This window comes from Sylvia atricapilla, chromosome 5 (assembly GCF_009819655.1).
Source record: "Sylvia atricapilla isolate bSylAtr1 chromosome 5, bSylAtr1.pri, whole genome shotgun sequence".
NCBI classification, from domain to species: Eukaryota; Metazoa; Chordata; class Aves; order Passeriformes; family Sylviidae; genus Sylvia; species Sylvia atricapilla.
In genome coordinates, this window is record NC_089144.1 from 29933196 (window position 1) to 29949923 (window position 16728).

The following is a 16728-nucleotide window of genomic DNA, read 5'->3' on the forward strand; positions in this document are numbered from 1 at the left end:
GGGGATTCTTGAAAGATCTGAAGATATTTATAAGTCATTTGATCTTCAAGATGCCTCTAAGAAATTAAACAATAGTACTGATTTCTTAAAAAAAAAAAAAAAAAAGCCCAAAAAAACACACCAAAAAAAAAGAGGGGGGGGAAGAAAAAAAAGCATGAGCTTAAGAACTAGATAAAAGGGATTCTGTTCTTACTAATATAATGGCTAAAATATCAGGGAAGCAATAATAAGAAGCCTGGAATTTTCTAAGCAAAAATTACTTTAAGAGAGGTTTTTTGTTATTCTTGCTTAGTGTTTAAAATTAGGATCTGATACTGCAACAGCATCTGCACACAGTTCAGTGAGTATGGAGAAGTACAGGATTGGCTTGTTTGCCAAATTTGATTGCAGATTCAAGGCCTCAGTAAATGAATAGAAAGTTGTAGCTGTAGTAAAATTTTACATATTTTCTGAAATTCAAATACATCTCAGAACTTCTTGTTAAGAGATTATGTATGGATATGGATAGTCATCTTAATGAAAAATTGGATGAAGGACCAAAAACAGAAATAGAATGAAGATAAAGAATAGATGTGGTGAGTCACAGCAGTTTTAGGTGCTAAAAGAGTATCATCAGTGCTTACATATGCACGTAGTAATACAAGTTTAGCCATTTTAGGTATATTTAGTGTCTGCTTTGCTTGACTTTATGAGAGGTTGAATACTACACTTGCAGCATTAGCAGGCAATGATAGAAGAGTTAAACACAAGTCAGGGCAGAAAAAAAAAAAAAGGTAATCTAAAGAAATTAGGCACGCTGTTGGTAAGTACAGATGCGATTTAGTTGGAAAAATGCAAGCTAAAACAGTCGAGGGCTCGTAATCCAAAACAGGTATTCATTGTGAGGGAATAACCTGGAAAGCAGTATTGCTGAAAAAGGGATAGGAGTGATACCATGGGCCTGATAATCCTGTCAGTTGTGTGAACCCAACTCCCTTTCATATGAAAGGGATTTGTGCATGCTTCTGACAGGAAGGACAGGCCCCAATTTGCAATATGATATATAGACTTTGTAAAATTCAGAACGAGTTTACATTGCATCCACAGTGGCATTGAGCAAACAGCAGACAAATGGGAGATGGATAATAATTGTACAAGATTATGGGACTGTATTTGGAGTACTGTTTTACTTCAGAGCCTTTGCAACAGGTGGGGTAACTTAACAGAAACTTACAGAAGAGCAACAAAATGTTAAGAAAGCTGAAGGGACTAATTGATAAAAAAAAAAAAAAAAAAGATAAATAAATATGTTTTGCTTGGCTCAATTAGCAGTTTGTGTGAGTACGGGAAATAAAATCTTGCAAGCATTTTGAAAGGTCTAAACATTTAAAAGGGAGGTAATTTTCAATAAAACAAGAGGTTATGTTAGAGTATAAGATGATATCAGACTGAAGGAGAAAATTCAGAGCAGACAGCAACACAAAACCCCCCAAGATAGACCTGAATACCTTCTGGTACGAATAGCATGCCAAGGAGAGTATGGGGGAACCCCCACACCGGGCACTAGCCTCGCTGGGACACCAGTACATGTGCAACAGGTAACGAGCCAGGAATAGCTTAGAGAAAAGAGACCAGCTGACCTTACAGGTTTTGTCCATCCTTGAATAATGCCATAATGAAGGCTTTCATCTTGCATGCCTATGGACTTGACTTTGTGGAATCTTTTGCACTTTATTTTGTCCCAAATCCTGCGGTCACTGGCAAGACAGGAAACAAATACATGGGTGACATTTTTACAACTTCTTCTTAAAATTTGCTTTTCCCTCCTCAAGACAAAAACTGTAATGCACGTTTCAGTTGGGCATCTAATATTCTTAAGTGAATATTTTACATATAGTTGAAGCGGGAATTTTGTTTTAGTTGTACTGAATCATACAGCCATACAGACAAGACTTATTACTGTTCGTGTAATAAAGCTTTATTTAGGAAAATTAAATAGGTTGGTTGTTAAAATCTCAATGTCTCTCAATAGAAGTTAATTATTTGAATGGCTGTGGTCAGGGCAGTGGTCTTGTCAGGGTTGCTGGGAATCCGCTCAAAGGAAAACATAAGTTTTATAATACATTTGCATTGGGACTCATCTGAGGGGAGTGAGCAGCCGGTGAAAGGGGACATAGTTACCTTAAAATTGCTCTTTGTTAGAATTACATTGTGATCTCCATTTACTGTGCGGATGAGTTTGGCTTCTATCAAAGTTTCTCAGCTTTTCCTTCAGAGGGTAAACTCCTTTTTACTGCTGGAAAATATAGTGAAAAATTAGTGTGATGAACATTAATGTATTTTCGTGATTATTTTCTGCAAGCTTTTTGTAGAAATTACCTAAGTTGCTGCTGTTATGCTGCAGTACGTTGGTTTATTTGGGGAGGGATGAATGTTGTTCTTCAGTTTTAGTTCAGAATTCTTACTGTTTAACTTGAAAGCTTATCTGGGCAGATGTCAGAACTAATAGTCTACAAAGAGCAAGTTTCTGGCAATGCTGTAATAACCATGGTGACTTTTGGGACCTACTAAATCTTCCAAGAATTGGTGGAAACTTTTATTTAAGAGCATTTTCTATTCTTCAACTAAAACAGTATTTAAATTAATTTATGCCTTAAAATTATGAGTAGCTGTTTTAATGTCTTGGATTTGAATGAATGCTAAGCTAATTACAATATGATCAAGAATGCCTATGGAATGCAAGGGTATTACTTCTTTCTTTGTGAAATGGAATAAGCCTGGGCTAAGAAAAGTTGTTTGGTTTGGTTTTGGTTGTTTTTTTGTTTGTTTGATTTTATTCTGGAGGTAGTAGGCTTTAATTACCTTGCTTATTTGCAGTTAAATCTCAATAGATAAAACTTTCATACTCTTTTTTTTTTTCTCTTTCTTAACCCTTTCCCCACTTTTCCTAGCAGTGAACTAGAGAAATACAGTTTGTTAGTTTTTACAGATGAGGTACCAGAGGTACACAGAGGTTTGGGTTTTTACTTTGAGAGTTCATGTCAAATAAGATGAAACACAAATACATTAAAGTCAATTGTTTTTATAATAATCCAGTTTTAATTGTTAATAATTGTTTTTACAGAATCCACTTTTAATCCGGTTAATAATTGTTTTTATAAAATCCATTTCTGACAGGAAAATGTCTTCATTTTCAACCTTAAACTATCCATAAAAGAGGCTACTGTTACTGTATTTTTAAATTCCTCTTTAATCAATAGCTGAGAAATCCTGTTTTATTTTTCAAACTAATGTTATGTTCTGTCAATTGGAGAACTGAGAACTAAATATGTAAGATGATGAGAGTGAGCTGTTTGCATTTTGTTTTGCTGTGTTTTGTTTTAAAATGCTTGTTGTGAGCGTCGGACTGGTGTTTTACAGCTTAAATGGGAGTGCTTGGAGGTACTGTAGTATCAGTCCACATTATTACAGGTCAACACAGTTCACAGAGGGGATTGGGTATGGGCTGGAGATCCCATCACGTGATCTTGTTTCTGGTTACCAGGCTGATACATATTGATTCTGTGGCCTTAGTTAAATCATTTGCAATCTTTTTATTCGTATTCATAAAGTGGCTGTACTGATGTTTGTTTACCTATCTCAAAGGGAAGAAGTGTGAGACTGTAAGCTCTTTAATGCAAGTTTGTGTCTCTTCATGCTTCTATGTCATATCTTAAATATTTGAAAATTAATATAAATTAGGAATATATGGGGAAAATAAAACTATTCATAAGGTTGTTTGCCCTCTGCAGTGTTGAAAAGCAGAAAATACAGCACAGATGAAAGGAAGAACAATCTTTCTTCCTTAGGGAATAAATAAACTTGGGATACCTAAGCAGAGAAATATTGAAACGGTTGAAAGAAAGAAGCTTATCTTGAGGAAGGATAATAAAACAGCAAGATGGTACCAAGAATAGTGAGCTTAGGCTTTGCCTGAAGTACTAGATTAGTGAGCTAGGTATCACATCTCAAATACAGTCTCCTTGGAGCAACAAGTTCAAGTCTTAACCAGACCTGAATTACGTTTTAAGCAGGAACGTAGTGGAGCTGAGTACTCTGCTTTTTGTTTTCTGATCTTTAGACTGAATATGCATGCATTTATTTTAACTCCAGATAAATTGTAGTAAGGCAGCTATGCCACAAGAGAGATCACATGTAATAGAATGTGGTTTTGTTGAATGATGCACTGGAGCATGTTTGTATGTAAGACTGAACTGTCTTCATACTGTTTTCTATTGGTGTGGGAGGAGCAACTGTTGAGATTATTAGTCCCTCAAAATAATTTACAATGTTACTTGTCAATCCATAGCTGCTTAAGATACATAAAAATCTTGTAAAGTAGGGCAGTCATTCTGTTTCAGAAAGCTTTTCTCTCAGAGTTTGGTGGACTTTTGACATGATTGCTGAAGTTTAGCTGGACCATACTTAGGGCTGTGTGTGTTTCTTCATTGTTACGTGCTGTGACATGTGCTGGTTGGCCTCCGCCTCCCAGTCCAAAGGTTGCTATGTTTCCATGATAAACCACGTGCAGAGATTCTCAGGTCCGTAGATCACCAAGCTGTGTGGCTAACTTTGAGTAGCTCTGTTCAATTTCTTTGAAGTGCAATAACAACCTGCATTACTGAAACATAATGTATTGGGGGAACTTTCCATTTGGTGTACATCCCAGGGGCTTAATTAAGCTAAATGAAAGTAGTTTACTCTGGAGGTAAATCTAGTGTGTTTTGAGTACATTAATAATTATTATTGTGTAGGATAGATGTAGAACTATGTGTATGAGTTAGTTTGCTTTTCAAATCTATGTATTAAAAGAAAACTTGTGGAAATATTCTCAGGAACAGTTCTTCCCTTACCTGATTGTTTTGGTCAGGGGTGTCCATTTCCTAGTGACCCCTATGAAGTGATGTAGAATCCAGGCACTGGCCAGATAAACAGTGCCATGTTACAGAATTCACAGATGTCCTCTGTAATTTTGAGATGATAGTATAGCTTTGAAATGCTGTAGATTACAAAGCTGTTTCTTGACTGCTTTTTACTCCCCAATACCATCTATGAAACCCCAGGAAAATTAAAATTTCTAACAGTACTTATTCATATAATGCTACAGTTATACAGTAAATACCTGAAAAAATCAGGATTTGCCTCATGTAAGTATGAATGTGCATCTGTAACTGTGTTTCTGGAGAATATTCTTCACAGTGGAGCCTTGTGCTCTCTAAGAAATGAGAATGAATTCCATGGCAGTATTAATCTGCTGTATCAATGTACACATAATTCTGACTCATCATTCAGTGTGGTAATTGATTAATCTTAATTTTTGTTATATCTAAAGAGGTTTTGAGTTTGCTTTCTGGGCATCTGTTCTCCACTGTCTTGCCTTCCGTGGTGTTACCCAGGTAGGCCAATTGAAAAATCCTTTTCTTTGGCTTGAGGACTGAGGGAGATTCACTGTTGCGATACTGTTTATCCTGGCTGTGTAGCTCTTTCTGTCTCTCATTTTCTTCTAATCATCATCTGCTCAATTTTTTGACTACAGGCCGTAAATTATTCTCTGTTCCTTGTCCCCTTGATGTCTGTACCCATTGACTGCACATGGGATGTTTATTGTAATCAAATGAATTTCTAATTGTAAGAAAATTGAAGGAAAAAAAAGGATATATGCAGGTAAAAGGGCAAGAGGACAAAGCACTAAATGTCAGGTGCCTAGCAACAGTAAAATACTGAATTTTACAGCAAAACACTAATAGGTTCTGTGGTACCTGAAAAACAAATTCTGCAGCTGTGGGCATGCTGCATTTACAGGATCCAGATGAATGTATAAAGGGTATTTCACACACCTGAAAAATGTGTTTTCAGGTACTCTGCAGGACCTAGTCAGGCATTGCAGCATTGGGTACATTTTGCCTGTTCTTCCAAGGTCATTTTTGTAATTCTAAGGCATAGAAATACATTTTTTTAAATTATTTTTTTAGTGAAAATATTGTTTCTGAGCAGAGGTATGTGCAAAGTCTGACCCCTGTAGTGAAATACTATGTGTATTCAGTACTGGGTTTGAAGAGTATACAGGGCCCTAACAACCATTTAGGTTTTAGGAACAGCTTGGAACACTTTTAGTAAGTGGGGGTTTGGAGTATTCTTTTCCCCCCTAAATACTTCAGATTATTGTATTTCCTTCCAACTTTGCTGAACTTGTTATCCTGTTTAATGCCATGTTCTTCTTTGTTCATGTAACATGAAATTATTAATTAGAAAGGTGTTATGTTAGTCAATGCATATGGTGTAATAGTAAAAAGGTAAAAGGTTAGAAAATCAAAATACAATACTTGGTGCCAATGATTTAATAATGTTTAGCATTGTTTCATTAATATGTGCTGTAGTTAATACATTGTTGTTAGTAAAATGAAGTTGCATTCCTAGAAAGGTAGGTTTTATGATAGATAAATACAATGGGCTTTTCTGCTTAGATTTTTATATTACCAGTATACAAATCTCATCTTTCTGTAGTAGCTTTCATTCTCCTAATAAGCAGTTTAATTGCTTTGTAAGTAGGATTAGTCCAGCTGTTGAAGAAAGTGCTTCTTGAAATCAAAGAAAAAGGTGACTTAAAAATGATACGTGGTTCTGCACATAACACTAAACAAACACCCAGCCTTTCCTAAGCATACTGATACTTTTCTGTATGGCTATTTGTGTGCCATAAATTTATGTGCCTTTTAGAAAGCAAAAATATTTTGCTAGTTTTATGGTGATTTGATGCTTCTGTAGGTTTGCTGTAAGATCTGTGTTTGTAGACTTTTTACCATGTTGAATTGCCTCTAGATTTGCTTAGTTAGAATTTGTGCCTCTTTGGAGTTGGACTGAAATTGGTGGCACCTTGTGTCAGTCTTGCAGTACACTTGTAAAGGTCAGGTGTGTAACATCTGCACCATGGATGTTAACACAGAATGTGCCTGCCTTAGTGAGGGTAGAAAGTAAACCTGTGAAGTAGATAAACACATGCAAACCTTAGGATACTGAAATTGGTGTAAAGACTGATTCTTAGTTGCTTTCAGGAGGTCTTTCCATCTAACCAAAAGTTGCAACTTTGGCAGTTGTTACCCTTTTAAAGGGTTTTGTTTATCATATGTGTAAACTAATAGAAGCTTGTTTTCCTTGGTGGGGAAAGTGAGCTACATAGCTTAAGTAAGAAAAACAAAAAGTATTTCCATTATTTCTTGTTTTCAGAAACTTACCTAAGAGTTTACTTATTTGTATTGTTTTCAGTGGTATAGTGTAATCCCTTAGTATTGCTCATGTCTGTTATCCACAGTATCAAAATAAATATGACTAATATTTTTTTTTAACGTTGTGAAAATAATGGTGGAAAGTTATAGTGTAATGGACACAAGATAAATATAATTGTCACAAATCATATAACATACAGTAACAATATAAATATGTGGAGTTGTGGACCTTATTGCCTTACTGGATGAGTCTTTAAAAGGTGCCTAGTACAAGATTCTACTATAGAAGGGCAGCGGGGGGAAGTGACCCCTTGGTCTTTTTCCTCAAGGCCTTTTTTGGTTCAGATGGTATGTGTTTGCTTTGGTTTGTGGCTTCAGAGACTTCATGTATTTCTTGACTTTGCATCTGCCCGTTGCAAAGATACACACCTCCTGAGCAGGCAGGCAGCTGATGCACATGTGCAGCTTGGAGGATTTAAAGTGCACAGGTACTGTGGGTTGCTGGCCTGGTAGGAGACACTTGTACTCTGAATAGTCAGGTACCAAGCTGGAGGCACATGCCAACTCTGTGGGTCAGATAAAACACTGCTGCTTCTTAGTCACCTGTAGGCCGAGAGAGAGGAAAGACAAGCTGTTTGGAGGTATTTTAATGAGAGCAGGAGAGGAGACCTTTTGTGCATAGGTAGTTGAAGTGCAACTGGAAGAAATATGAATGTTGTGTGAGCTGGGTGCATTCATGCACTGGGTCATGAGACAGGAATGGGAATTTGGGAGAGAACGCTGTTTGGAAGGGCGGATGGAGTAGATACTGTAGAAGGAAAAGGAGGGGTTATGTAATCAAATGCTATTAAGTTACTCTTTAATAGCCAACTCCCTCATTTAAATTGTTCACTGGATATTAATTGACTTGTTGCCCAGATGCTGGGTCGCTGCTGAGTGAAGACTGTAATTTCTAAAATACTGAGTTCCATCATCTGCTTTCCTGCAGTGAGGTTCTGATTTACTGGTACAGGCCTTAGAGTGGTTCTTCTGTGTCTTTGCTTGCACTACCAGTGCTGCATGTGCAGAATTCATTTCTGTTCTGTTAGTTTATATTTTTTCATTAATACTGAATTTACCTTTTTCATTTTGGTTTAAAAAAAATCTACCATCATCACAATTACTGTTACTTCTATCCTTATATTAAAATATCATAAAGGCATAAAATGGCATATAATCAAATAAAAGATTTTATCTGTTCCTTAAATAGCTTGCAGGGAGAAAGGCCTCATCTTGGAAAATAGTTTTTCATGGGCATTCCTGCACTTGAGAAAGCTGAGATAGTTGCCATTGTGGAACAGTGGAAATTTCTTCAAAATTTCTTCATCACTTTGAGAAAATTAGTAATGTCTATGTATATTTAATTTTGTATATTGATTATATAAGAAGTGAATACATTATATTGTATATGTATATGGAGAGAGGATATACGAGTCTGGATGTCAGCTTAAGTTTGGGATAGATGGCATAGATTTCCTGTCCCAATTCTAATTCTGCATATGTGTTAAGAATGAGTTTTCAAGAAGATAAAAAGATTTAATGGAGCAAAAATTCCAGAACTCTAATAATATTTTTATACCTACCAACACAAAGGTTTAGTGGATCTCATAGGTGGAAGTAAGTGCAAAGTACTGTTTCTTTATATGACATTTCCTGATCATATGTGGTACAAAACTAGTGCCTGTCCTGGGCCCTAGGCTTATGCAGTTTAAGCTTTTAAACTCAACCTTCTCTAAGCAAAATACATAGAATGGCTGTTGTTTAAAACTACTCTAAGTTATGGAATGCAAGTTGCTCTGATCAAAACAATTAGTGAGTAGAGGGCAGGTGAATTAGTAAAAAATGTAGACAAACTATTTTATATGCAACTCTGCAATTTCTGCTATATTAGACAGATACTGTCATCCAGCTACATAGCTTTTGATTCTGCAATGATTGGAGTTTCTTTGGAATTGGATTGGCATAGCTATTAATTGCTATTTTTTTGCTAAAGATAATATGAATTTGTGTTTACAGTAGTGCTCATTGCTACTCTATTTTGAGCTGTCAGCCACACTGATATTTCCAGAGAATAAAAGCAACACATTGTATAAAAGGAGTACATAATCTCCTTTCTTTACCCCTTGTCCTACCTCAGTGCATAGAGGAGGGTAAAAAGAACATAGGTCATCATTCTTGCTTGCTTATGTACATCAGAAGTAATTGCTGTTATCTTAAAGAGCAGCTTGTGGTATCCCTTTTCAAGCAGACAGTCCTGCTGTCCCTTGAGTGGCTGCTGTGCTGCTGGCGTTGGCCCCCAGTAGTGATATGGCTATGGCTAGCGATAAAAGCTCTGCTTTTAGAGTTGTGGTAGTGGTGAGGACTGGCGTTGGTTTTAATTGTAGAGATGTACTTTCATGGAGACCTACATCAGGGTTCTGTTGCTGCTAGAGACAAGCTAGCAGATTCTGGTCTTGAATTGCGTATTACTGCTGTTGTTTATTTATTTGTTTACTTTTAATCAAGTTTTCTAAGTTATTTATATGGCCTTGTGGTTAATCTTCTGTAAAGAAAGAGGTTTTTTGTTTGCCTGCCTTTTAAATTTCTGGAGGCTGCCACTCTTGTGCAGGGAAGTCCCATTATAGACTAAGCAGGAAAAACAACACAGAGTATATAGATGAAAAGACTCCACATATTTAGACATGTATTCATCAAATACATATTCTTTACACCTTTTTAACTAGTTTTTACTGAACAAGATCAAGTCTTGTCACTTAAGTAACTTTCAGGGCTTAACAGTTTTGTTGTTTCCTTGGATTTTTTTTTTACAAATAGAGATAAATAGGGGGTTTGGAATCAGTGTGATGAGAATGATTGATTAAATTAGTAAAACCTTCAGAAAGCATCTTATGCATGCGGATACTAAATGAGGAAGAGGGAATCAGAGGAACTTATCAAGTTTTAAAATGAAGGTATGTGATAATGATAGAGGTGATTGTTTCTCTGGTGCTTTCAAGAAAGCTGTGTAGGAACATTTTGTTGGGAGTCATCCTAGAATAGGAGAGCTGTTGTAGTCACAGGTTGTCCTGGAGAGCGTGTGTGTATATAGATTTTATATGCAAAAAGCATAATATTTGAGAGAATATTAGGTACTGGTGATCAAGGAGACAACGATAGATTATAGAAAGAAAGTAAACTAATAGAGTTCGTCAAAGAGGGTGATGCCAAAAGTTGCAGGTGGGGAGATGGATGGATTTATGGAGTAGGTGAGTGCAGAAGAGAGTGAATTATGCTTGAAAACATCATCCTTGACCGTGAGAAATTCTTGCATAATCAGGGCACATAATCAAAGAAAATTATTTTAGTAGCATGAAGTTATTTGGTTAAAAGAGTACAAATAGCATGGAGTTAATAATAATTACACTAGAGTTGTGTTGGTTATTATGAGCAATATAAAACAGTTAAGGTTGAAAACAGAGTGTAAGAAATCAAGTGTAAAATGTGGAATTATTAGGAAATTTTGTCATGTACCATCAGTAATGGAGTGTCTTGGTTTGAGGCAATACCAGACCATACAGTCACCCCAGGACAGGGGAGAATCCTCAGTACAATTCTGGACCTTCTGTCAGAGAAGTGTTTGAAAACAAATGCTTTTCAGTTAGATGCTGCTAAGGTTCAAATCCTTGATAGGTGTGTCTCTCTTACTGTGGGAACTGAAATGCCAAAAAAGATGATAAATTCCAGGAGCCATCTAACAGGATATTTGAAGCATTATTTCCCCATAACCAAGTTAGTTAGGTTTCTGGAATTTGTTTTGTTGGTTGGTTATTTTGGTGTGTTGAGGTTGTTTTAAGCAGGTCAAATGGTATTTTTTGAAAAAAGAGTGTGTCAGAGAATGTATCAGAGTTTCTGTTCATTCTTTTTACTTTTTGAGTGTTATCTATTGCTCTTTTGGACCTCTATTAAGCGCTGATCAGTTCAAAGACCACAGCTGTACTGCTTGGCAAGAATCCAGCTCATGCTATACAAGGTAAGAACATCTTCCCTTAGAGGAAGCAGATCCCATGGAAGTATGTTTGCTGCAGGATCATGCCAGTGAGCAACAGTACTTACTTGCTGGATGTGGCTGACACTGTGGCTTTATTTCTTCTATCTTATATCTCAGTTGTCATGCATTTTTCTCATGTTCAAGTGTTAGTATGGATGCTGACTGAGGAATCAAAAAATATACAGACTCCATCATAAAAAACAAACTGAAGAGAACGAACTTAGTGTTGATTTAAGCGTGAAAGAAGATCATCTATAGGACTGATTTTCCCTCTACACCTTTGTCTAAAAAAATAGATAGGTGTGCTTTTTATCAGTAATGCTGAAGTTACTGAGCAAGTGGCATCTCTCTGAGCAAGTGGTTGGTCTTCCACCCTTTTTTCTTCTGTTATGTTAGTGGTTTAGAATTTTAAAACTGGTTCTCAGCTGTTGGCTGCTTCCTGGAATATTCTCTGTAGTACCCAACTTTTCTTCAATAATCAAGTTTTAAGTGCAGTCAATGTGTGGAGTCACATTATGTTCCTTTTCACTTTTGTGTATTGTGGCATGTGATTGGAAGGATATCAATGGAGAAACACAGTCTTGAGTCTGAACTTAAACATTTACAGAAAAATGTATCTTAATCTTAAAATATATTGCATATTCATACCCAGTAATGCAGTGCAGTAGGTGAAATTGACTTTCCCTGTGACTGGCAAGATTTTTTGGTAAGAACACCTTACAAAGAGTGTTTGATGAAGAGGTATTTATTCTCCTGCACTGTAGTTCTCACCCTGAAAGTTGCAAGCTTGTTTTCACTTTAATAAAATGTTAGTTACAATAAATGTTTGTTGAGATTGTCAAGAGCTGTTTTCTGCAGTTGTATGGAAGGTGTACTATTCCGTACCTAAGAAATTCGTTTAAGTTAGAGGGTTTTTTGAAAGTTCTGAAAAGGAAATGATGGCAGTGGAAGATACTTTCACAGTTGAAGAACTTCACTGTGGACTCGCTGGCACTAAGGAGCTTCTGTCTTAGAAGTATGTATCCAAGAAACTTTCCTCACAAAGGAGCATTTTCTCAGCTTGGAATAGGATGCTTTAATATCTCCTGTCTCATTATATTGAAATGCTTTGGAAGTTTTGATTATAATTAGGAACTTCCTTTCTTCATGGTAGTAGTTATATCTTTGTGTAGATAAAAGTGAAATGTCAGTGTCCTGGTTAATCAGGGATACAGTTATCTCCAAATTTTAGTAGGCAGTTTTTCTCAAACCTCTTGCAAGCTTGTCCTCAATCTCTTTCATACACATTTTTATGTATGTTTTAGCTAGATGGATTATGTGGGGGTTTTTTTATATGTTAGTAAGCCTTCCCTAGGGCTGCTGGTTTCCACATATTCAGTCCCTTAGTCCTGCGCTGGAGTAAGCAGTACTCTCATAGCATACAAAAAGGCAAGCACATCTACTTTCCTTTTACTGTTTGAAAAATGAGCAATTTACTGCAACATTAAGATCAGTAACTTTTAGTCTTTACCTTACATAGTGACCTCAAAAATAAATAAGTTACTTCACATGTTGTTAAAGTGGCTCACTCTTGGGGCTGGTTTTGATATTTTGTTTTGCTCATTAACACAGAGGAATCAATTGTCCTTTTTCAGAAATAGTGGAGAGACTTTAGTATATTTACCTTTTAATCAGACACTATAAGGACACTTAGAAGTATCAAATTTTAAAGCAAATATAAGGCTAATGATATCTGCATAGCACTTGTGTGGAAGAATAGGGAGGAATTGTAATTAAGCTACTACGTAGTGCTCTTTTACCTATCATTTAAAGACTGGTAATGTGTTTGCCTTTTGCCTTAAATAGGTCAATAATGCTGCTTCCCATAGATTATAAAATTGGCAATGTTCTCTGGGTGGGACAGTGAATGGAGCCAGAGCTTCCTAATTTCAGAAGAAGTTTTCGGTGTTGTATTTAACGTGTGTAGGGTAGTAAATCTACCTGATAGTAATTTCATTAGTCCAAAATGTGCTTGTTACTGCTTTGTACATTTGAGAACTACCAAATATTATATTATATAAACATGAAACAGATTTAATTCTGGTAAACAGATAGTTCTGAATAGGAGTTTATTGCAAAACATTAAATATGTGCTAAGATTTTACAACATGTACTTTTTAGTTCAAACGCTAGTAGTAGAAAGTACAGATATTTTAAAGATACGCATGGTGTTGTGAAAATAAAAACCTTTCTGAAGTGAATCATATATTATTTGCATTATTTTTTGCATATTATGGCTAGCATGACAGAATTTTACAGTAGTACAGTTTTGGTAAGAGTGGCTCTTACTGTGATGTTCTTTGTAAAAGGTTGGGGGAAAATATTCTCATTGGCATTTAAAGGTAACACTTAAACTCGAGGAAAATTTGGAACAATTCAAAAAAATTCCTTTATCTAAGCTTAAAATAATCTTTTAAAATCAGGAATAATTTCTCTTTATTCGAAAAATGTCAGAAGCACTCATATGAGGGACAAATTTATGATTTAAATTATTTATATATATATATATATTAAATATTATAATAATTTTAAATAAAAATTAAAAGGATAAATATTTTTTTTCTGAGTTGTTGTTTTAATTATCTATGGTTGTTGACAGACATAAGTTACCTTACACTTAACCTAGTAGAAAGGCTGCTGGCAGTTCTTTACTTACCTTTTCCCTTATGGTAATTTCAGTCTTGTTTTTTTTCCAGAAATACTTATGGCTGTACCACACTACTACAGTTTGGCAAGGTCAAGGCCCTGTAGTTAGAGAAGTACCTCCTGTTCATCCATTGTTACATTATGATTTGTCTCTATTTTAGGTAGTTAAACTGTCTTTCAGTTTCTTTCCTCTTTATTTGCATTCTTTGTTTTAATTTGACAGCATGTCAGGATGATAGCTAAATACGAATGGCACCTCTGCCACTGAAAAGAGCAAGGAGTAACATATGCTGTAGCCAGGATGGTAAGTTCTGTTTGAGTCTCAGGAGTAGTGATGTAGGAGGGAGCAGTTTGACTTTTCTGAAGACCTTCCTGTTCTGAAATTTTTGCAGTTGTGCCAGTTTCCCCTTTTCCTTTTTAAAAACAGGAAACTGAGCAAGTACAGCGGAAGTTTCCCATCTTTTGACAAGGTAAAGGAGGAAGTTGGTTTCTGTCTTCCCTAACTCATCATGGGATACTAAGATCTCATTAATAACACTTTCCTGGGTTGATAACTTTCTGCCTCTTAGACTCTAATGCTGTTGGGCAGTTGGAAAAAAATAATAATGCATTGCTTTGTAATTTCCTTACTTGGTTTTTAGGAAATGAAGTTTAATAGGAGTTTTGTGTTTAAAACAAACAAACTTGACTACCATGACCCCCAAACCTTTGCAATTTAGTATATGTCGGAATTGTATGGCTGGTTTGACATGCAGATGTTTTCTTAAAATGACTTCTCACAGTTCCTGGACATGCTCTGCATTGATGTAGATATGTAAGGGGGTAGAAATAGGGGCCCATTCATCTAATTGCTTAGGAACTTCTATGAGCTAGTTATTAAGAACAGTTGGTGTTGCAGCATAGTTTTAAGTAGAATATTTTTTCCACATCTTTTTCACATTATATAAAAATTGTAAAATTCTTAATAAGAAGACCTGGAAGGTAAAAAATAGGAGAAGTTTATCTATCTTTTGTGACCTGTTCAGTGGTATATTTTCCAACAACCATATTTACATGCACTGATAAAAGATGAAGTTTTAAATAAAGACGGTACAAAAGACAATCTTTTTTTCTTTACTATCACCTTTTTAAAAAGGAGGTATAAAGCCACAGTATATGCTGACACTTTTCTGTAAAAGCACCATTATAAGTACTGTAAAATGGAAGTCTACATAATACTTTCTGGAGAAGTTTTTTAGGGAAAAAAAGGTGGGGAGAATATAATTTATCAAATGTATTTTATAATAAGTAATATAAAATAATAAAATCCTTGCTAGGATTTAGTCTGTTGCTTTCTTCTTATCTAATGCTGCAATCCCTCGTGATAGCATCACAAATGGTTCCTGTGCAGAATATTACAATAGGGTGATTTGGGATTATGTTCTCATGTGAGAGTAGGAAAGATAAGCATGTGTAATATATTTTCACTAAACATTAGTATTGTGAGGTGATAACTTGTGGTTTAGAAATGATGTCAAGTTGTAGGCAGTAATGGTGATAAACTATGCTAGTCTCAGAAATCAAAACACTAATTATTACTTTTTCATAATGCACTTCATTGAAAAAATATAAATAAACTACTAAAGGGAAGTACAGCAGCATCTATTTTGTCTGTGTTGTAGTTTCATACATATGGTACTTTGGAAATACAAGAGTTTTCAGTGTCCTGGGAAATACAACGTAGTATACCCTAGTAAAAATATTTTTCTTACTCCAATAAAATAGTGAGAATTACTTGATTTAAGGCTTCATAATGAAATTTGCATTTGTAAATAGTTACCATTCAGGATGCAGCCAATTAGGTTAATTGTGATTTAAACTATTTGTTTTTTTCCACACTAATGGAAAGTGGCAAAGCAGTACTGGAAATCTGTGACAGAGGAAATAAATGCAACTAATGTTTTTTTTTTTTTCATTGAAGGTCCAGAAATCTGTTCCTGTGTATTTGGGGAAGAATTGTTTCCATCACAATTGACAATAATGGAACCAAATAGACTCTCTGTCTGATTGTGTCAGTGTCAGATTATAGATAACATGATAAATGCTGCTTGTATGTCATTTTTATGCTTCTCTGGTAGTGAGGCCACACCTTTAAGTCAGAGCATCCTTTAAACTTGAAACACCTGTAGAACTAGTTGTCCAATTATATTCAGTTTCCAACGCTGAATGAAGTGTGGTTTTTCAGTTACTTCCATTTCTCATTAGATTGTGATGTGGTTTTGAATACTGCAGCTGAGGGAAAAATAAGGAAGTTTTACAGTTGCTGGTTTTTTAAATATAATTTATAGTTGCTTATATGAGATAAAAGATTAAATCTAAGATTAATATTGCAGAATTTTATTTAAATATTATTGAAAGGGGAAAAACTGATCTGTAGAAGACTAATCTAGTGAATGTTTTTTAATGCTGCAGCATCTCCAACCTAATCTCTTTCAATGAACTTGATATTATGGTATATATCAGTTTTAGTGGAGTGTTGGCTAGTTACAGTTATATTTTCTAAGCACTTTTTAATTCTGATTCTTTAGAGAATCTTAATTCAAAATACTTAGTAGGCAAAAATCACTTAATTGTGCCAGTTGCAAAAAATGGAATGAAATTGTATTAAGAAAGTGACTATGGCATTTCTATCATAGCCGTTTACCAGTGATCACTAAGCATTCAAGAAAAAAACCATATAGTGCTTCTGAAAAGTTA

General features: G+C 35.3%; 1 protein-coding gene across 4 annotated transcripts in view; it reads left to right on the forward strand.

The window, feature by feature from the left end:
* Positions 1 to 16728, forward strand: part of ARID2 (AT-rich interaction domain 2) — a 93810-nt gene that overhangs the window by 6476 nt on the left and 70606 nt on the right. Inside the window, exon 1 of one of the 4 annotated variants that reach the window (XM_066319065.1) lies at positions 7684 to 7923. The exons of the other annotated variants lie outside the window; for them this stretch is intronic. The gene's annotated coding sequence lies outside the window, so the exon portion shown is untranslated. Of the gene's footprint in view, positions 1 to 7683; positions 7924 to 16728 lie in introns of those variants that run through there. 4 annotated transcript variants of the gene reach the window in all.